General features: G+C 39.5%; 1 protein-coding gene across 7 annotated transcripts in view; it reads left to right on the top strand.

The window, feature by feature from the left end:
• Positions 1-23,441, top strand: part of CRH (corticotropin releasing hormone) — a 304,411-nt gene that overhangs the window by 165,462 nt on the left and 115,508 nt on the right. The gene's annotated exons all lie outside the window — the stretch shown is intronic.

The following is a 23,441-nucleotide window of genomic DNA, read 5'->3' as shown; positions in this document are numbered from 1 at the left end:
AGCACCATAAAAAATGCTAGGTGTTTGCTGTTTCTATACAGGGCTGCTAAAAGAGGGAGTAACAGGAAATTCCTTCTCTGAGGCTCATCACACCTCTTTGATTAAACACAGGAGAACTCAGCCCACCCAGAGATGAGGTGTTTCTTTTTACAGAGTTTCAGAAATAACATTCTCACAGAAACTTACATGGAAAAAGTCCATCAGTTTACCAGATACTAAAGTAAATCTGACTCCATACTAGACAAACTGTAGTTCCAAGAACTCCAAGAGATACAGTTGGGAAAATTGACATGACTCTATACTACATTTAAAAAAGAGTTTTTACATACTTTCTTTTTCCCTCCCAAATATGTATACCTTTGAGAGGTAGGCATTCTGAGGCCAGAGAGATTAATGGCAAAATGACTTACCAAAATGTCACACAGTTCTGATAAACGGTAAAACTGGGAATCCAGTCTAGGTTTTCTGATTCCAAAATCAGTAGCTTTATTCCATTGCATTACAATGCCTCTGGGTAGTTTATCTCATGCTTATGGGGCTCTAAAGAAGAGGAAAGTAGGAAAGACATGTCTAATTTGGAGGGAAGAACATAGGGAACATTTTTAACCATGGCTGCAGCACACACAGCTATGGGAACTATGTTTTCAGGGATAATAGTGTCTTGGGAGATGGAATGAGAAATTGTAGGACACTAGATCATTGGCAGCGGGTAGGATAAGGATACCTGAGTCAGATTTTCTCCTTCATAATTATATCAAACTCTGTCTCTGATTGTAATGTGGTTTCTTGAGCAATCTCTGACAAAAAAAGAACCCGAAGATAGAAAATTAGCTCAGCATTAGGTATTATTATCTGAGTGCCCCCAAATAGAGTTGAAGATGCTGTTCTTTTGCTGCAAGTGGCCCCCAAAGATCTTGAGTGGTTTATCCATCCAGCTACCAGCCAGGCCTACAATAGTGAAGGACAAGAAATGATTGTTTGTTGAGTTTATTTCTCTTCAGATGGCTCTCTTTTGTCTTCCTCAACAACCCTTAGAAACAAGTATTTTACTTTTCCAGTATGACATAATCAGATGGATACTTCCTAGTCATTGTCTTAACTGACTTATCTACAGCAGAAAATCACGTGAAAAGACTGTCTTTAGTTTCCTTTGGGTTCTCTGATGCCTATGTGCCTTAGCTCCTTCTTACCTCTTTAATGAATCATTTCAGTTTTTTCTGCAGGCTTCTCTTCTAGGCTAGCACTTAAATGATGATGTCACATGAGACCCTCTACTGTTTTCTTTGATTCACTGTTCCTAGTCAATGCATTTAGTCTTTTGGCTTCTGTATCCATCTATTTACTGGTAATTTACAAAGCTCTATCTCGGGGTGCCTGGTTGGCTCAGTTAGTTAAGCATCTGATTTTTGGTTTCCGTATGGGTCATGATGTCACAGTTTGTGAATTTGAGCTCTGCATCGGGCTCTGTGCTGACAGAATGGAGCCTGCCTGGGATTCTCTCTCTCTCCCTCTCTCTCTGTCTGTCCCTCCTCTGCTTGTGCTCTTGCTGTCTCTTTCAAAATAGAATAGAATAGAATAGAATAGAATAGAATAGAATAGAATAGAATAGAATAAAAACTCTATGTCATGTCCAGATTTCTTTCTAGCTTCAGATCTATTTATTCATTTGTGTTTAGGAAGACCTACATTCTCTTAAAACCAAACATGTCCAAAATGGAACTTATTATTGCTGTCCCTCAACTTGTTTCTACTCTGGTGTTCTCCACCCAGCAAATGGCACTACCATTTATCTAATTGTGTAAATCAGTGGCTTAGAGTTACGTTGGACACTTCTTTCTCTCTCACCCTGTAAGGGTAAACTGTTTTTCTCCTCTGTTCTCAATACTTCTGATACTAGATGTGTGAGAGTTTCACACCATGCAGTTCTCTAATTCTCAATGATACTGACAGGGTGTCCTACAAATTTAACTCTGACACTATTATCTGAAGATAGATTTTGGACTCTGTTTCACAAGATTTTCCATACTTGCCATGGAAAGTATTTTTCCATACTTTCCATACATGCCAACCTCAAGTCTAGGTTGCTACCTGTACCTCTGGCTGATTGGCTATAAATTAGGGTTCCTAGTGGAGCCTGGGTGGCTCAGTTGGTTAAGCATCTGACATTTATTTATTTATTTATTTATTTATTTATTTATTTATTTAATTTTATTTTATTTTATTTTGAAAGGATGGAGGGGCAGAGACAGAATCCCAAGCAGGCTGTGCCCTGAAGCATGGAGCCCAATGCAGAGCTGACAGCACAGAGCCTGCTTGGGATTCTCTCTGTCCTCCCCTGCGCCCACCTTGTCTGTTTGTCTCTCTTGCATGTGCATGCTCTCTCTCTCTCATAAATATTAAAAAAATCAGGGTTCCTATGGGCGCCACCCCCCAGCACCTCCATATGTTCACTAACCCAGAAGCTCGTCAAATCTTGTTCAAGAATAATCTACAGCTCCTCCTTCCCAGCATTGATGGGCGGAGCTGAAAGTTTCGAACCTCTTATCACTTGGTCTTTCTGGTGACCAGTCCCATCGTCAGACTATCTAGGTCCTAGCCTAAATCACTCATAAGCATAAATCTGGTGTGAATAACAAAAAGACACTCCTGTCACTAAGGAGGTTCCAAGGGTTCTATGAGTTCTGCCAGAAACTGGACACAAAGACTAAATATATTTTTTATTATACCACACACCCCATATACGCAATTAATCACTAAGCTTAATTCTGACATAATATTAAGCTGGGATTATTGCAGTGATTCCCAGAGTGGAGAGAGAGAACTCTGAGACTCTGGTCTTCCTCCCACCAATCCGTGCTCTGTGGCCTTGTCTTCTGAATGTAGACCTGATCATGCTACTTTACCTTCTAAAACTCAGTGGGTCCTCTTTCTTAGGGCATAAGAATGAGGACATAATGTTATTTTCCCACTTCTTTTCTTGCCACTCTATTTCCTTGCATTCTCCACACCAAACCCTACTAAATTTGTTTTAACTCCTAGAATGAACTATGCCCTTTGTCTTGCTTCCTGATTTTACAAGTGCAGTTTACTCTCTCTTGGAACAGTTTCCCCTTTTCTCTACCTCTGTGCCTGTCTAACTTGATCTTCATGTTAAGCCAAAATATCAGTCCTCAGGAAGTCTTTTCAGCATCCCAAGGGAAAGCTAATTACTCCCTCTATGTGCTTGCATAGCACACACAACTTTACCTTGGCTCTTATCACAGTGTGTTGCAATTGCCTATTGCCTTGTTTGTGTCCCTATCTGTGGTATAAGTTCAGTTAAGGCAGGAACCATGGTTACGTCATTCAAGGTTATATCTCCAGCATTTGGCATTATTTTTGAGATACATTATAAGTGATTTGGGGCAAATTTTTAAACCTTTTTTTGTCTTTCAGCTTATCAGACTGTAAAATGGGAATAGAAATAGTACCTGTTTTACAAGGTTGCTCTGATCAATGTCCATATATTTAGAGTTTAGAGTGAAATAATACTCAGGGGCTGTCTCAGTATTCATGTTTGAACAAATTCTGTCATCTAACTTTGGAAACCTCCCACCTTGGCTCACAAAATCAATGTAGAGATAGCAGAGCCCAATAGTTAAAATATGGATTCTGAAGCCAGGTTGACTGGTTCAAATGCGGGTTCTTCTGTTAACTAGCTTTGTGACCTTGGGTGAGTTATGCCTTCAGTGCCTTCTGATTTACTCATCTATAAAATGGGAATAGAAGTTGTATCTACCTCATAGGGTTGTTGTGTCCCTGGCACAGAGTAAGGACATTGTAAATTTTTAAGTGAAGTAAAAAATAGTAGTAAAAGTACACAGACATTTGGCATCATGTGATTATCAGTGACAGTTGATATGGAATGACTTCTCCCTGGGTCATTGAGCTCCTGCTCGAACACCAAAGCAGGCCAACCTCAGTGGCTCATTTATCGGCTATCCACACCTGCCATTGAATAGGTTCCAAGACCCAAACTTTGTAATGGAATGCAGCCAGTTCTCTAGGGGAGTACAATGTCTGTGAAGCGGGTGGATGAGTACTGATGACTCTCAGGTCAGGATTCACATAATTGCAACAATTTGCAATGCCATTTAATGGCAGCAGGTGTAGGGGATAGAATAGGTTTGAAGGGGCCACCACAGGTGGGCTCTCCACAGATGTAAACTTTGTGTCTGGGGCTTGACAGACTTCAGGATTATTTCTGACAGTGGGAAGAACAGCTGCCCTTTGCCTAAACTCTTGTCACACTAAGTCTGAAGGCAAATGCTGACATATTTGTGATAGCTCAGTTCATTTACCTTGGAAAGCACAAATGTTCATAATTAGCTCCCAGTTATTCAACATGTGGCCTCTCTTCTGTTCTCCCTCCTATTGTCTAGCTTTTGACAGTTTCTGTATGAAGTAACTCATGCATAAGAAGGCCTTAAATTAAATATGTCCCTCTTACTATTCACTAATAGCTTTGGTGAGAGGATTTTAGGCCAGAAAACTAAAACCATTGGCCAGAACAGAGTTTGAACTAGCCTTGTGTTTTAGGTTGAATTGTATGCACCTCAAAAAGATATGTTGGAGTCCTAACCTCCATTACTTCAGAATATGATCTTATTTGGAGATAGGATCTTTACAGAGGTAATGAAATTAAAATGAGGTTATTAAGGGCATCTGGGTGGCTCGGTTGGTTAAGTATCTGACTTCAGCTCAGGTCATGATTTCACGGTCCATGAGTTTGAGCCCCACGTCAGTCTCTGTGCTGACAGCTCAGAGCCGGGAGCCTGCTTCGGATTCTGTGTCTCCCTCTCTCTCTGCCCCTCCCCCACTTACACTCTGTCTCTGTCTCTGTCTCTGTCTCTCTCTCTCCCTCAAAAATAAACATTAAAAAATTTTTAAAAAAATAAAATAAGTTTAAAATAAATAATAAATGAATTAATGAATTAATAAATTAATTAAAAATTAGGTTATTAGAGTGGACCCTCATCCAATGACTGGTGTTATTTAGGAAAAAAAAAGGGGAAATTTGGGCACAGAGATAGACATACATAGAGGGAATACAATGTAAGGAGATACAGGGAGAAAACAGCTGTATGTAAGCCAAGTAGAGGAGCCCAGATCAGATCCTTCCCTCTCAGCCCTCAGAAAGAATCAACCTTGGCAAAACCTGACCTTGAAAAATGTAGTTTCCAGAACTGTGAGACAGACAGTACATTTCTGTTTGGTACTTTGTAATGGTAGCCCTAGGAAACTAATACTGGATTTAAATTGTTACTTAGGTAAGTTCTGTATAAAAGGAACCTATATATCTGTTGGGCCAAACATTTATGAAAGGTGTTTCACCACAGAACAATTTTGTCATATAACACATGGAACATCCTTTGGGAATTACTACCCATAGTGTTTTTGATGTTCTAGGAAAAGATTCAAGTGGAAATCAGGATTAAGACAGTGGGGTGGGAGACAGAGTCCTTAGAATTTCCTTAGGATGGACATTATAGTCATTAATCTAAGGCAGGTGATGTCAGACTAGATAATTCTTTGCTGTGGGGGGCTATCTTATCCATTATAGGATATGTAGCAGCATCCTTAGCCTGTACCTGTTAGATGCTGGTAGTGGCTACCTCCCACTCATGACAATAGAAGTGTGTCTAGGCATTGCCAAATGTTCCATTGGGGAGCAAAATTTCTCCTGGTTGAGAATAGGTAATCTAAGGTTACTTAAAAAGTTGGCAAATTAACACTTATTTTCCATATTAAAAGCACCAAGATTTAGAAGTGAGTCAGGAGGTTGAATTGTGTGTGTGTGTGTGTGTGTGTGTGTGTGTGTGTGTGTGTGTTTGCATGTGTCTTGGGGAGGGATAAGGTAGAAAGATGGGAACCTTCATGGAGTTATTTGCAAAGAGATGCAGAAAAGAGGTACAAGACAAATCTAGGCCCCTTTTACTTTGAGATCTCTGTGAGTTTACTGGTATCTTAGTAACTTTCTCATTTTTGTTGATTTTGTTATTGATTGGGTATGCCTCATTATAGCAAGTGTTAGTAAAACTCTTATGACAAAAAGAATATGTGTGTTTTAAGGAACAAAAACTATGAACCAAAGGTACACACGTAAATAATCTAGACTTGGTAGAAGACTTGAACCAAACCAAGCTCTTTTTTGCCTCAGAATCTTTGCATGGGCTACTCACCTACCTGGAATGCATTTATCTTAGGATCTTCTCAAACATTGCTTTCAAGGAAAGACTTTTCCTGACCCTTCTCTCTAAAGTAATGCTCCCTGAGGCATAAATTTATTTTCTTAACCTCAGTGGTTAATTTTATTCCAATCAAGGGACAAAGATTTTTTTTTGAATTTTATTTTATGTACTTTCCTGAAAATATTTTCTTGTCTGTTGTGTGTATGTTAATTTCACCCATGTTACTAAAAAAATTGGTATCATAAAGTTATGCATGAAATAAAGAAAATCCTCTTAAACACATCTCGGGGGAAAATATCAAGTGGCCATTTAGTAATTTATATATTTTTAATAGACTATAATACAGTTTCTGGTTTGAATCAAGCATACACACATTTTGCCATTAGTGTGTTTTTCATAAATTAACAATCAGGTATTAGGTATAAAACATTGTGTTTTTTAGAACCAGGCTCAGTGATTTGTTAAAATGATAACCATGTCAGTTTATATATTTTTTTGTGTATAATTTTATATAATTTTCATAAGTAGTTGCACTGAGTGTGTCAGTATGCAAATGTGACTTACCACCATCTAATGGTATCAGCATTTACCACTTCCCAGTGAAGTGTCGAACCCTCACTTCTGTTTAGGTCCCTTTCCCTTTTCCCCTTTTAAATATCATCGTCTTGAGTATCAGATAGTGTTATCATTTTTGTCTTAATTACCAAATATAACTTAGAAAACTTGTAAGAAGGGTAATCTATTCTGTTTGCCCATATTTCTGCTCTTTATGTTGTTTCTTCTTCCTTCCTGATGCCACAAGTTTCCTTCTTCTGTCATTTCCTTTCTGTTTGAAGAACCTGCTTTAGCTGTTCTTTAAGGGTAGGTCTTCCAGCAACAATTTTTTGTTGTTGTTGTTTTCTTTCATCTGAGAAGGTCTTTATTTCCCTTTTATTCCTGAAGGATAGTTTTTCCAGATATAAAATTCATGGTTGACAGTTCTTTTTCTTTCTCAGCTCTTGAAATATGTTCTCCTTCCTTCTTGCCTCCATGGTTTTAGATGAGAAATCTGAGAGATATTCTGCCATTTAAGTTGGTGTCCTCTATAGGTAATATAATTTCCCTCTGCTTTTGGTTTTTCTTTGGCTTTCAGTTTTCAGAAATTTGGCTTCAGTTTGCATTTATTTTATTTAGGATTCACTCACCTTTTTGACTATGTGGCTTTATTTATTTACTTTAATTACCGAATTTGGGATTTTTTAGCCATTATTTCTTGGAATACTCTTTTTAAAAATTTTTTTTAATGTTTATTATTTTTGAGAGAGAGACAGAGCATGAGTGGGGGAGGAGCAAAGAGAGAGAGGGAGACACAAAAACAGAAGCACACTCCAGGCTCTGAGCTGTCAGCACAGAGCCTGATGTGGGGCTTGAACCCACAAACTGTGAGATCATGACCTGATCTGAAGTCGGACACTTAACCGACTGAGCCACCCAGGTGCCCCTTGGAATACTCTTTTAGCTATTCTCTTTATTGTCTCCTAGGACTCCATATATTGGATCTTTTGTTGTTGACCCACAAATTCTTGAGACTAGTTTTTGTTTCGCTTTATTTTTAGTCTATTTTCTGTTCATATAGGGTAATTTCTATTAATCTAGTCTCAAGTTCACTGATTCTGTCCTGTTATCTCCACTTTGCTACTGAATCTTTCCAGTCAGATTTTAAACGTTTGGTTATTGTATTTATTAGTTCTATAATTGCCATTTGGTTCTTTCCTTTAACTTCTAGTTTTTTGCTGAGATTTTAAATTTTTTCATTTGTTTAAAGAGCATTTTTAATTGCTTATTGAGGCATATTTAAGGATGGCTGCTTTAAAATCCTTGTCGGATATTTCCAACATCTGATTCATCTAGGTGTTGGTGTCAGTTGATTGTCTTTTCTCAAGTTGTGATTTTCTTATTTCTTGGTATGATGGTTTGTATCCTGGATATCTTGGTTATTACATTAGGAGACTTTGAATCTTATTTAGTATTTTATTTTAGCAGGTAGTCACCCTTTTTAGGTTTAGCATGAAAGTCCTGGCCTACTTTTGTAGGCTGTGATTTCAATGAAAATCTAATTTTCAGAGCCTTTGTTGTACTATTTTTGGTCTGATTGGTGCCCTTGTAGTTTTAACAGATCCCTGCTGGTGCTGCCTGAGTGGGTTGAAGAAGCTTCCCCAGGCTGCAAGTATTCCTGGTAAAGACAAAAAGCACTTCCTGGGTTGACCACTTGTGTCAGATTCCTGTCTCCTTCAGAGAAGGTTGTCTTAGGCCCAAGGAGGAAGGAAAGTCCTTGCCATTAATGCCAGTATAGCTCCAGATAGATTCTTCTTGCTGGTTCTGTAGGTTTGCTCAACCCAGAAATTTTGTATCATAACACCCTATTTCCTTCATAGCACTTGCTGTCTGAAATTGTATTTATCTATTATTTTGCTTTTAGTGTCTGTTTCCCATACTAGAAATAGCTCAGTGAAAGCAGAGTTTTTATTTTTATTTTTAAAAAATTTATTGCTGTTTCTCAGAACCCAGACAAAATAAGTTCTCAATAAATATTTATTGAAGGAAAGAAGAAATCCTAAGAGGTAGAGAAGATAATGACAGCTATAAGGAGGAGGGAGAGCATACTGAAATCTTAAAATATATTGTCCATTTGGACAAGAGGGCTGAGATTTTTTTATAAAATTGTTCTTATTTTATTTTGTTTTTTTTTTTGAGTAGGGATTTGAATTTTTATTCTATTTATTTCTTGATTAGCTCAATAAATACTTACTGAGTACCTATTAGGTACCAAGCACTGTGCTGGGGATTTAAAGGTGAGAAAAGAATTCTGTGCTCTGTTGGGCACCACAGACTATGGAGGAAAGACAGGAACTGAAAAAGAAATGACATTGCACTGTAGGTTATGAAGGAGAAATGCAAGTTGTGGGGCAGCAGGTCTTATCAGGCTCCTGTGGGTGGGGAGGGGTCTCCAGTCTTTCACATCCGCATAGTGGATGGAACACTGGGAACTCCATAATCTTAGAATCCTCACCATCACTAACGCTGTTTGAACACTTTTTAAGTGCCAGGCACCCTGCCATTGTTTTCCAAGTCCTGGCTTCTCTCTCTCTCTCTCTCTCTCTCTCTCCCTCTTTTTTTTTTTTTTTTTTTCCTTTTTTTAAGTAGGTTTCACACCTGGCATGGAGCTGAACATGGGGCTTGAACTCATGACCCTGAGATCAAGACCTGAGCTGAGATCAAGAGTCAGATGCTTAACCGATGTAGCCACCCAGGTGTCCCTTTAAACCCTGGTTTCTTTAACCCCCACACCAATCTTTTATCAAGGGTTCTCTTACTGTTATTCCCCTATTTTATAAACAGGGAAACTTGTCCCTTGCTCCCTTGTTCAGGGAGGTCACCTAACTGGTAAGGAGTGGAGCCCAGTGGCTGCTTCCAGGGCCCATGCTCTTAAACCCCACCACTCCCCCCCACCCAGGGGGGAGAGCTCATCTCTACCTCTCCTCAGCCTTGTGCACTTAGGTCAGATTCCCCCTGCCTCCTTGGTGTGCTGGTTGCCTGAATTGCCTTTCTGTAGCTTCATTTGTACAGAAAGAGTGACATGAACAGGTTCTCCTGACCCAGGATGGTTTTGATGGAAAACAAAATGCTATTCATAGTCAATGCTGGGATCAAGAGGACCCTCTTCTCTAGGAACTGAGCCCTGGATAATGGTCTATCTGAATTGCCTGAGGTTCTTTACCCCTCTAATGTCCATAGGTGTGGAATTAGTACTGGGTGTTCCCAACCTAATGGGCTATTCATTTCACTGATGGCTGCTCCCTTCCTTCCTCAGGTTCTTAGATTCATCTTTGAGACAACCATTCCAAAAGAGGGATTTGATGATGTAGAGATTAAGAGGGCAGACTCTGGAGCCACATAGATGGGCTCAAAACCTGGCTCTGTCACTTATTGGTGATGTGACCTTCTGTGGCCATGTGATTACACAGCTCACCTGCAGGTGATACTCTATGTGGTTCCTGTGGCACAGGTGGAAAGTGAAAGGACCACTTCAATACTAATACAAAAATACCTATAGCTGTTGTTTATTGAGCACTTATCATGTGCCAGGCACTGGGCTAAGTAAGTACTTTCTATCACTGTTTCATTTTATATGCATAGTCATCCTAGGTAGGTGGCAATTTTCAAAGATAACTACCCAGTATTTTCCATCCCACATGCTGTTCTCACAGGGTGGTAGTATCCCTTCTCCCTGAAATTGGGTGGACCTTTGTGATTTGCCTTGACCAATAGAGTACAGCAGAAATGATACTATGTGACATCCGAAACTAGATCATAAAAATGCCATGTACTTACTTTGCTCTCTTGGGTCACTTGTTCTTGAAACCCGACCACTTCATTGTGAGGAAGCCCAGGTCACATGCAAAGCCCTGTGTAGGGTATTCCAGCTGATAGCCCAGATTACATCCCACTAAAATGCCAGCATTAATTGCCAGATTTGTGAATGAGGATGCCTTCAAGGTGTTTCCAGCCCAGTCACTATCTGATTGCAATTGCATAAAAGACTTTGAGTGAGAACTATCTAGCTGAGGAAACTGAGGGTCAGCAAGGTGAAGAAGCCATGGTCACGTGGCCAGTAAGTGGCAGAGCTGGGATAAGAACCCAGGATCCTTAAAGTCTTGACTGGAGAAATGATGCAAGGGGATGATTTATGCACAGACGCAGACTTCATCTGTTGTTCCAGAGCGATCCAGCTGGGAACCCAACCTCAGGGGCTATTGACAGTTTTATTTCTACACATTTATTGAGTTTCTCTTCTAAACCAGACACTCTGTTATGACCTGTGAATTCAAATTCAAAGTGAATAAACAATGGCTTTTGTCCTCAAGGGGCCTATGATCTAGGTGAAGAGACAGACTGTTGATTTCTTCATTCTTGTGTATTTTTCAGCATTGGCAAAGACCAACGGGTGGCTATATAAAACATTGAAAAGATTACCTGGCCCAAGACAGTCTGTTCTACCTCCTCAACTTTGAATTTCTACAAAGATATCAAAATGAAATAGGAGTAGCTGGTTATTTCCGTATTTAAACAAAGGTTCTTCTTGCATGACTGCTCTGAAAAGGAGTTTTAAAGACCTTAAGCCTTTTTACTTGAGTGGAAGAAATGGTGTCTAGTATACCAGTAGCCATCAGAAGAAGGAGGTAGGTGGATTCCTTCCTCTCTGCTGTATTTTCACATATATTTGTTGGGTAGCAATCATATGTACTAGGCTAGAGATACAAAAATAAGACAAGATCCTTGCTCTGAGTCTAATGTGGAGGGAGATGTGAAAAGTGTTATAAGACCGTAAGATGGTCACTTCAGTGGAGGTAAGGATAGGTGTTGGGGAAAGACAGAGGAAGAAGCTCCTCCATCTGCGGTGGAGTCAGGAAAGGCTTTCCAGGGAAGTTAGGCTTTGAGCTGGCCATAAAGAATGACAACTTGCCAGATACCCAACCAGGAGAAGGGCAGCCTCTTGGAGGCTGGAGGAAGGAGGAGCCTGTGTAAATAGTCAGGGAGACATGACATGTTTGAATATCTATAAGAAATTTAGTATTGTTGGTTTAAAAGAATGTAAGAGGGCCAAGAGGTGGAAAAATAAGTGGAAAGTGAAGTCTGGGACCAGAATACAAGGTCCACTGTGTAGGTACAAGTGTTTGTCTTTTATGGTTTGGTGTGCTGGTTCTCTAGCTGCAATTAATCTGGGAGCCTTTTAGAAAAGACGAGTGCCTGGTCTCAGTTACAAAGATTTTTATTTAGTAGGTGTAGGGTGAGGCCTGAACATTAGTATTATTTTCAAACATTTTATTGGAATAAATTATACATGTTTGTCTCCATTGTGCTGTTCTTTTTTCTCCCCATGTATCTTTTCTTTAGTGCATTATTTTTGACCCTGTTTCCCTAACTCTTGATTGGCCATCATGACTCCAATCTAGCATCACTTACTTCAGGAAGCCTTTCCTGATCTTTCTTGGCTGAGTTATGAATCCTTTTTTGTTGTTCCATAGCACCTTGTACATAATTTTCAGTGAGATTGGTGTCCAGTTGACTTAGTTTGGTTTTGGACATAATACCATGACTGAATTATTACATCCAGACTGAGTCCAGTGGAGGAGGCAAAATTGGATGCTAATATCAGAAGGGTGGTGGCTACTAGGCATCAAAATAGCAAATATATTTTTCAGTCTTATATAAACCTGCATTGTTCCTGAAAATACTTAAAATGGTTGTCTTTCTACTGGAGCAGGAGTTCCCTAAGCACAAATACTATGTAGTATTGACCTTTGTAATTTTTTAAATGTTTATTTATTTTTGAAAGAGAGAGAGAGAGAGAGAGAGAGAGAGAGCAAGCACGCAAGCAGGGGAGGGGCAGAGAGAAGGAGACACAGAATCCAAAGCAGGCTCCAGGCTCTGAGCTGTCAGCATAGAGTCCAATGTGAGGCTCAAACTCATGAACCATGAGATCATGACCTGAGCTGAAGTCGGACACTTAACCAACTGAGCCACCCGGTCAGTCCTGTGGTATCGACCTTTGAATACTTAGCTCCAAGTCAGGTTCCTGGCCCAATAAATGTTGAATAAATGGTTCTTGCTCTCAGATTCAAAAATGTAGTTTATTCTGAAGTCTGCTCTGAATACCATTCATCCTTTCTAAAAGTTAGTTTCCACTTTATTCTTTCATGCCCCCAGGACTTCAAGGATGGGGGAAAAATTTGCACAATGGCTTTTGAAATTATCATCAACCAGAAAACATCTCTGAGAATTTTATTAGCTCCTTTCCGTTTGGCCTCCTGAGAAATGCGAGGATCAATGATAGGAGAGAGGCAGGCAGGCCCAACAGCTGGGATTCAAACCCAATAATTCCACGGACAAGTACCCTTTGTCCTGGCCAGAATTCATGTGATGATAAGCAGGAAAGTAGAAGTTCCTGGACTCGGGTTGAGAGGTGCCCAGCACAAATTAAATTGATTGGGTCAGCTGGCACTGTGGAGGTAGAAAATGTTGTTTTACTTCTGCCTTATCTGCTGAACTTTCTCTAAGGGTCTCTTTTAACTTATATTTTAAAATTGGAGGGAGAAAAAAGCTGGCAGGCAAGGAAGTTTACATGTAATTGCTAGTTTGTAAGCAATTTTCCTAAGTCCTAGGTCATTTCAAAGTTGCCGTTTAATGGGCATCGTAGTGTTTCCCTGGAAAAAGCAATGTATTCCATCAAACTCACTCTCCTTCATGGGCAGATTGGATTTGGTTTTATGAATATAATGAGTTTTCCATAAGGTTTACTTTGCTTTCCACATAGGGTAGTATGATTCATAAAATAAAGTTTTTATGCTTTCATTATTCTTTCCAGAATAAACCCTATTTCCTACAGCTATAATTCCCATTGTAAATCAGCTAGGTCCTTGTGGATGATACTGTGCATTGGATTGTTGTCTTGTGTAGCCACATTAAATGTCACAACATGCATTGGAATAAGAGATGAAAGGGAAGAAGGGAGAGGAGTAGGAGGAGAGAATAGATGGCAGAGTAGCACCTGGGGGACTGAATCTCCCCCTGCTCCACAAAGACAATGTCTCCAACACCCAGATATCCACTGGAGCTCTGGCAAGGAAGATGGAACAGATGGTTGAACTTTTTTATTGAACTGACCATCTCCAGAGACGTTTCCTCCGAGTGATCAAAGCACTCTTTCCAGTGCTGAAGAATGAAGGGTTTACCTCAGAGCTACTGTCTCCTTTCCTCCTCTGTCCCTCATTGGCCAAAATTTATCTGGGCAGATTGGATTGCTGGACTGCTTATTTAATTTGATAGAAATTATGAGTGCTTTAGTGGCCTACCTATCATTCATTCTTCATGTGCCCTCTCACCCCCATGGTAGCAGCACCTTTATTTTCCCTTGGAGTAAGGGAGGGAGGCAGGTAACCAAGAAAACTGCTTACCTGCATTTCTCCCATCTGAGACCTCACAGCTGGCTTACAGGAAAGAGTCCAAATTCTTTGGCATGGGTTACAAATAGGCAGCATAATAAAAGGATATTTTGGGAATAATAATTTGGCAGCCAAAACCAGAGACAGGGAGTAAATTAGTACTCAATTAGAACAGTTTGGCAGGATATGGGCCTCAACCAGGAAGATGTTGTGCCAGAACTATTACTTATTATTTAGAGAGAATTTGGCCAAAGAATATACATACACTGAGAGCCCGTTAGGAACCAGGCCCTATGCTAAGTGCTTTACATATGACAAAAGTAATTCCCTCTTTAAGAGCACCCACACTTTTTTGCTGTGGCACCTTTTACAACTGGTAACTATATATTTATTTGTGTGCTTAGTTTTAATGTCTCGCTCACTAAGTTTCTTTTTTCTTTTTTTTAATATAATTCATTGTCAAATTGGCTTATATACAACACCCAGTGCTCATCCCAACAAGTGCCCTCCTCAATGCCCATCACGCACTTTCCCCTCTCCTCCATCCCCCATTTATCCTCAGTTTGTTCTCTGTATTTAAGAGTCTCTTATGGTTTGCTCCCTCCCTCTCTGTAACTATTTTTTTCCCCCTTCCCTTCCCCCATGGTCTTCTGTTAAGTTTCTCAGGATCCACATATGAGTGAAAACATATGGTATCTGTCTTTCTCTGACTGACTTATTTCACTTAGCATAATACCCTCCAGTTCCATCCATGTTGCTGCAAATGGAATGATTTTATTCTTTCTCATTGCCAAGTAGTATTCCATTGTATATATAAACCACATGTCCTTTATCCATTCATCAGTTGATGGACATTTAGGCTCTTTCCATAAAAGCACTGCTATAAACATTGGGGTACATGTGCCTCTATGTGTCAGCACTCCTGTATCCCTTGGATAAATTCCTAGCAGTGCTATTGCTGGGTCATAGGGTAGTTCTATTTTTAATTTTTTGAGGAACTTCCACACTGTTTTCCAGAGCGGCTGCACCAGTTTGCCTTCCCACCAACAGTGCAAGAGGGTTCCCATTTCTCCACATCCTCTCCAGCATCTATAGTTTCCTGATTTGTTCATTTTAGCCACTCTGACTGGTGTGATGTGGTATCTCAGTGTGGCTTTGGTTTGTATTTCCCTGATGATGAGTAATGTTGAGCATCGTTTCATGTGTCTGTTGGCCATCTGGAAGTCTTCTTTAGAAGAGTGTCTATTCATGTCTTCTGCCCATTTCTTCACTGGATTATTTGTTTTTTGGGTGTGGAATTTGGTGAGTTCTTTATAGATTTTGGATACTAACCCTTTATCCGATATGTCATTTGCAAATATCTTTTCCTGTTCTGTCGGTTGACTTTTAGTTTTGTTGATTGTTTCCTTTGCCGTACAAATGCTTTTTATCTTGATGAGGTCCCAATAGTTCATTTTTGCTTTTATTTCCCCTGCCTTCAGACAAATGTCGAGTAAGAAGTTGCTGCGGCTGAGGTCAAAGAGGTTGTTGTTGTTTTCTCTCCTAGGGATTTGATGGTTTCCTGTCTCACATTTAGGTCTTTCATCTATTTTGAGTTTATTTTTGTGTGTGAAAGTGGTCCAGTTTTATTCTTCTGCATGTTGCTGTCCAGCTCTCCACCATTTGCCAAAGAGACTGTCTTTTTTCCATTTGTCCTGCTTTGTCAAAGAGTAGTTGGCCATACATTTGTGGGTCCAATCCCAGGTTCCCTATTCTATTCCATTGATCTATGTGTCTATTTTTGTGCCAATACTATACTATCTTGATTATTACAGCTTTGTAGTAGAGGCTAAGCCTGGGATTGTGATGCCTCCCGCTTTGGTTTTCTTCTTCAGTATTACTTCGGTTATTTGGGGTCTTTTGTGGTTCCATACAACCTTTAAGATAATTTGTTCTAGCTTTGAGAAGAATGCTGGTGAAATTTTGATTGGGATTGCATTGAATGTTTTAGATTGCTTTGGGTAGTACTGACATTTTAACAATATTTAGTCTTCCAATCCATGAGCATGGAATATTTTTCTATTTCTTTGTGTTCTTCAATTCCTTCATGTTCCTTCTTCAATTTCCTTCATAAGCTTTCTATAGTTTTCAGCATACAGATCTTCTACATCTTTGGTTAGGTTTATTCCTAGGTGTTTTATGGTTCTTGGTGCAATTGTAAATGGGATCAGTTTATTTCTCTTTCTGTTGCTTCATTATTTCCACCCACTAAGTTTCTATCTATGTGCCTGTCACATAGTAGATGCTTGAAAATGACTATGTCTTAGTTACCACTCTTGTGCAACCTGGATTCATGAGAAGAAACTTCATGGAATTCTAGGAAGACTGAATAAGGACACAGAAAGGGGCTAAACCAGGCAGCTCTGGGAACCTCACCAACTTGACCACTAGAGAATTTGGCCATTAACTTGACAGCTCCTAATGCTTCCACACTAGTGCTTTCAGTTTAAATTCTTGAGAGAGAGATTCTGACTGGCCCAACCTAGGTCAGGTGTCCACTCATGATTCAATCAGCTCTGATAAAAAAGGTGAAGTAACATAGTAGGTGCATGTTGGCAAGATTCTGTCTGCCTGTGTGTGTGTGTGTGTGTGTGTACGCAGTTCTCAGAAGAAGAGGGTTACCGGGGCTGTGAAGGTAACCTAAACGGTGTTTACTATGATACAGTACTGGAAGGAAGAATGTGACAACAATGTATAGAGATGTTTTTGAAAAGAAATGCATTGCAGCACTGTGTCTGGATTCCAGGGTTCCATTCCTAGATCCAGTACTTCCTATGTGATCCTGGGCAAATTACTTATCTCTCAGTCCTTCATGTCCTTATCCACAAAGTGAGGATCATGACAGTATTAGCTACTTGGACTTGTTACAAGTTTTAAAAGAAATAATGCATGTAAACCATTTAACAGTGCCTAGCGCTGTGAGCACTCAGCAGATGTTAGCGAGCATCATTCTTGCAACGGAAGATTAGGAATATCTTTTTTCCTCTTAATGAAATAAAAAATCCCATCAGGACTCTTCTAGGATAGTTGACTTCTGGGACAGAGTAGGGCTTAGTGTGCTGAAGAATTTCAAATTTGGAGAGAGAGGATTTCAACAAGTCCCAAATGTTCATAAGATCATTTGCTCTTCAATTTTAACTGTTTATTAAAACTGCAGAGCAGATTTAACATCAGTCTCCACAAAAGCCCTTAAAAAAATCAGTTTTCGTACTTGCTGGATCCACTGGCAGCAGAGGACAGAGATTGCAGTTCAAAAGCATAAGCTCTTCACCCAGACCCAAAATTGAAGGCCAGGACCCATAGACCTGTGCTAATAGGGAAGTGATTGAGTTAACCATTTTGGCTGTTCAAGGCTCCTGACCTAATCACTTACTAATGCTTTTTTTTTGTTCAATGTTTATTCATTTTTGAGAGACACAGGGGCGGGGAGGGGCAGAGAGACAGGGAGACACTAAACCCGAAGCAGCCTCCAGACTCTGAGCCGCCAGCACAGAGCCCCCAGCACAGAGCCCTACGCAGGGCTCAGTCTCACAAACTGTGAATCATGACCTGAGCCACCCAGGCGCCCCTCACCTACTAATGCTTTATGTACAAGGTGAAAATCTCGTAATCTTGTAGCTGTTATAGCAGGCAAAACAGGTAATTGGATATGCTTATGGATCTATTTGAATTAAAGATCATTGCTTTTATTTTTTCACATCTAGCAACATATTATAACCTGAAACACATATTACAAATGTCAACCTGCACTTCTCAAAGCCTAATGAATTACTTTATGAAGGTCACAAGGGGCAGTGAGAAACAGCTTGGATAAGGGCCCTTCAGAAACTTTGTGGAGTGATTGTACTATCAAATGTGTGGTTTTCTTTCAATTTAATCATGTCCTGCTTTTTGTTCCCTAAGGTCTGAGTTCTTGTTTTACATGCTGAGGGATTTATTGATAACAACCTGCATTTTAGGTCAATTTACATAAGGGAGATTAAAATTATGATAATTCCTTTGCAATTCTGATTGTTGTTGTTTTTTTTTTTTTAAAGTAGGCTTCATGCCTAATGCAGAGCCCAGTGCAGGGCTTGAACTGACAACCCTGAGATCAAGACCTGATCTGAAATCAAGAGTCACAAGCTTAACCCACTGACACCCAGGTGCCCCCGATTGCCTTTTGATTATATTATTTTCTTTGGTTGTCAGGTCATTTATCATTTAAATGCAGGTCAACGCAGGTTGAGCATTAAGGTGAAGGATTCTCCTTTAAAAACATTTCACTCGAGGGGCGCCTGGGTGGCTCAGTCAGTTACGCATCCCACTTCAGCTCAGTTCATGATCTCTTAGTTCCTGGGTTCAAGCCCTGTGTCGGGCTCTGTGCTGACAGCTCAGAGCCTGGAGCCTGCTTCTGACTCTGTGTCTCCCTGTATCTCTGCCAGTCCCCTGCTCATGCTCTATCTCTCTCTAAAAAATAAACATTAAAAAAAAACCCAAAATAAAAACATTTCATTCCAAGTTTCAGTGTTAGTACTGGAAAGCAGTTTAGAGATTGCTGGCCCACACCCTATGTACTGAAGATGAGAAAACTAGACACCTGAGAAGTTACATGATTAATTCAAGGTCACTCATCTGTGTAGGGCAAGTGATGGACTCTGGATTAATAGATGAAAGGTGAATCCGCTGAATGTCATGATCAAAAAAGAAGTTATACATTCTATAGAAAAGTTGGTTACTGTGACGATTATTTTGTTTTACACTTTGTGGCTTTGATGTTGCGTAGACAATTCAACTTTTTGCATTTGTTCTCCAAGGTGCTTAGAGATCTCACGAGTACACTTCTATGTAGAAGGTTCTAGGTACTTCTACCAGATACGATTTTATGCATTAACTTTTGTGGCTCAGATATGGCTTTGTCTAACTTCATGATTCCCATCTGCTAGTTTAAACCAAAAAACTCAGTTTTAGTTATTGGATTGACCAATATAATCTCATTTGGTTACTTCCATTTCATGGATGGGTGTAAATACATTGTATTCATGACAGCTTTTGCTTATTTAATTGTGAGATAAATAAAGCCCTCCAACTCAAATATAATATTAAGAAAAAGCAAATGAATTGATGTATGCTCTTATTAAAGTGGTAATCATTGGGAAAAGCTAAAAAGCCTCTTTGCAGATAGGTCTTGCTTGCCTTCCTTTGCCCATTTCATATAGAAATCTTACTTGGGGAGCATTCTGACCCTTCTAAAAAACATTAAAATTTTCTTTTTATTATAAAGTATACCATATATGCAGAACAATGTATATAAACCTATGTGCATAGTTCAAATAATTGTAATAGTTTTGCCTTTTTAAAAGTGTGTTTAAAAGATTTTTTTAATGTTATGGGGTGCCATAACACCCCAGTTAAGCCTTTTTAAAAATGTGTTTAAAAGATTTTTTTAATGTTATGAGGTGCCATAACACCCCGGTTAGGCATCTGCCTTTGGCTCAGATCATGATCTTGTGGCTCATGAGTTCAAGCCCCATGTCAGGCTCTGTACTGACAACTCAGAGCCTGGAGCCTGCTTCGGATTCTGTGTGTGTGTCTCTCTCTACCCCTCCCTGCCCCTCACTTTCTTTCTCTCTCTCTCTCAAAAATAAACATTAAAAAATTTTAAAAAAACTTTTTTTAATGTTTATTTATTTTTGAGAGAATTTTTTTTAATGTTTATTTATTTTTGAGAGACAGCGCTGTGCGTGCGTGTAAGTGGGGTAGGGGCAGAGAGAGAGGCACAGAATCTGACACAGGCTCCAGGCTCCAAGCTGTCAGCACAGAGCCTGACACCAGGCTCCAACTCAGAACTGTGAGATCATGACCTGAGCTGAAGTCAGACACTTAACTGACTGAACCACACAGGCACCCCCAAAAATGTTTTTTTTTAAAATTTATTTTGAGAGAGAGAGAAAGAGAGTGCACACATGCAAGCGAACACACATGGGGAGAGGGAGAGAGAAAGAAACCCGAGGAGGCTCCATGCTCTCAGCGAAAAGCTCAGTGTGGGGCTCCTTCTCACTAACCATGAGATCATGAGCTGAGCCGAATGAAGAGGTGGACACTTAACCGACTGAAGCCACCCAGGTGCCCCATTTGGCTTTCTTTATAGGATCACACCTGTTTGTATTCTTCAACAAAAAATGAAGTATTAAAAACTCTATGTTTTATAAAATGGGATCATGCAGTGAGTATTCTTTCATTCTACACTACATTTGCATGTTATCTTTCATTCTGCACTAGTGACAGTCATTTGTATTGTTGCATGCAATTGTAGTTTAAAAAAAATTGCTGTATGGTATTGCAGTTATGTAACTGTTCTACAATATATTTACCCATTCTACTAAGGATGGGTATTTAGGTTGCTTTCAGTTTGTGTCTATTATGAATGATGTATTACAAATAAATCTGTATATATCTTCTGCTGAACATTTACAAGGATTTCTTTTATTTTTTATTTTTAATTTATTAAAAAAATTTAATGTTTATTTATCTTTAAGAGGAGAGAGAGAGCGAGCAGGGGAGGGACAGAGAGAGAGGGAGACACAGAATCCAAAGCAGCCTCCAGCTTCTGAGCTGTCAGCACAGACAGAGCCCAATGCGGGGCTCGAACCCATGAACTATGAGATCATGACCTGAATCAAACTCAGATGCCCAACTGACTGAGCCACCCAGGTGCCTTTACACGATTTCTATAATGTTTACATCTAGGAGGAAATTGCTGGGTTACAGTGCATGCTCATAATTAAATTGGTTTATAATAATTATTACAAATACTCTTTTCCAAAGTACAGTTTATCTTATTTGCAGAGTCTGCATTTATGATTTCTCCTACTTGATAGAATTCATCTGTAACTCCAAAGTCTATACTCATGCTGTTTTCATGGTGAATTACAGACAGGTGCAGAGTGGTAAAATATTTTGAGTTGCCAGTGTGCACACTCCCAGCTGAGGCTAAATAAGGTGACACTGCCTTCTTGCTTCAGCCCTCTTACTATAAACAAGTGTCCTTTATATGTCTGTTAGTGCTAAGTTTTTCATATTTTTGTGCTTTTCATTGATTTCACCATTTAAAATGGCCCCCAAGTGTATGCAGTGCTGAAGTACTGTCTAGTATTCCTAAGCACAAGAAAGCTATAATATGCCTTACAGAGAAAATATGTGTTTTAGATGTTTCCTTTAGGCATTAGTTATAGTGCTATTAGCCATGAATTCAATGTTGGTGAATCAACAATATATATTAAATAAGGTGTCTTTGAACAGAAACACACATAAAACAAGTTTATGTATTGATTGGTTGACAAAAACATTGTGACCAGAGACTTGCAGGAAACTATTCCTTTCCTTCCCCCAGGAGCAGTGGGCTCACCATTTGCTAATTCAGTGTTTGTGGCAACTTTATAGAACATAACTACTCCCGATAATGAGAATCAACTGTAGCTGGATATATTTGCACTTCTACCAGCAATGGATGAGAGTTCCCAGTGAGCCACATTCTTTTATTTTTTCCAATGGGCCACATTCTTGAAAACATTTCTTAATGTCAGATTTTAAAAAAATTTTCCCATCTTGCACATGTGCAATAATATTCCATATATATGTCCTTTTAAGTTTATTTATTAATTTTGAGAGAGAGCATGAACAGGGGAGAGGGGCAGAGGGAGGGAGGGAGGGAGGGAGAGAGAGAGAGAGAGAGAGAGAGAGAGAGAGAGAAAATCCCAAGTAGGGATTCTCTCAGCAGGAATGTCAGTGGGAGCCTGACATGGGGCTCAATTTCAAAAACTGTGAGATATGTCCTGAGCTGATATCAAGAGTCAGACCCTCAACCAACTGAGGCACCCAGGGGCCTCTCCATATATATATGTTTTGTGATAATTTTTCCCAATGTGACATGCCTGTTCATTCTTACTAATTATGTGTGTGATTCTCTTCCTTTTCCTTCCTCTTCTAATGGTAGAAGTTATTCCCTTATGAGGCTGCCATAAAACAGAAAATAGAGTGTATAGAAATCAGAGACTATGCATGATTCACTTCCTGTAGGTTTCTGTACTCCTTCAAAATAAAGATTCTTATAAGTCACAAATTCACTTTATAGACAGTGAGTTCAGATTACATATTAGAGTTATACTGATCCACAGCCTCAGTGTTTTTTGTTGTTTTTTAATGAGCTAGTCAGGGGCCAGGCACAGATCTCTAGTGAAGTTAACAGTGAGCATTTTCCATTTTTGGATTCATGGGTTTGATCTCTTTATTCATGGATCTTGTCACTAGCACCTGTGCTTTAGTTTATTTCTATGACCAACCAGGTAGTAACTGAAATCCTGCTGTTCTACCTATGCTAGGTGACATGGGGTAGGCAAAAGACGTATAGGATTTGGCTTTTGCCTGCTATAATCTGATAGCACACTTGAGCAGACAGGACCTGTGTGACTGCAACATACCATAGAATATCAAAGTGCATAGTACAGACATTTAGAAGAGAATTTAGATTTAAACATGTGTCAACAATACACAATAAGTGCACAATAAGTAAAAAGGGAGATTCTTATTCCTTATTTGGAGATCGCATTATCCACCTTTTTCAGCTTTTATCTGAAAGTACTATTTATGTATTTATTTGCTTTCTTACATTTTTGTCTGTCTACCCATATGAATGTAAATTTCATGAGGTGCTCAGGTTTGCTATGAGGAGAACACCTTGTAAACAAATAGTTACATGTTTGTGGGATAAACGATATATGAAAGGGGTATTCTTTGTGCTATTGAAACATGGGCGAGCCTGTGGCCTGGCCTCAGAGTACAGAAAGAACTTTCTAGAAGAGCTAACGTTTGCCCTGTGCAGGAAGACCTCAAGCATACATTTACTGAAGTGGGTAGATGGATCAAAAGGAGTGCATATTTAACATTTTGTTAGATATTGCTAACTTGCTACATTGTGTTTTGAAGAAAGAGTAGGAGTTTATCTGGCAGAGAAAGGTACAAGAAGGATGCTATTCTAGGTGAAGGGAACAGCAGGGGCGAAGACATGGCGTGTACAAACAATTGTGCAGTTTGGTGGGATGTGTGGTGGGGAATGGCCAGACACAGGACTGTAAAAGAATTTAGGGCCAAGTTAAGACTTGGGTGCGCTAAAGGCAGTAGGGGCAGATCTCTCAGTGGAAGTAATTTTCAT

This window comes from Panthera onca, chromosome F2 (assembly GCF_046562875.1).
Source record: "Panthera onca isolate mPanOnc1 chromosome F2, mPanOnc1 haplotype 2, whole genome shotgun sequence".
Classification (NCBI taxonomy): Eukaryota; Metazoa; Chordata; class Mammalia; order Carnivora; family Felidae; genus Panthera; species Panthera onca.
Note: the sequence above shows the minus strand (reverse complement) of the source record. Positions and strands in the feature narration are given on the sequence as shown.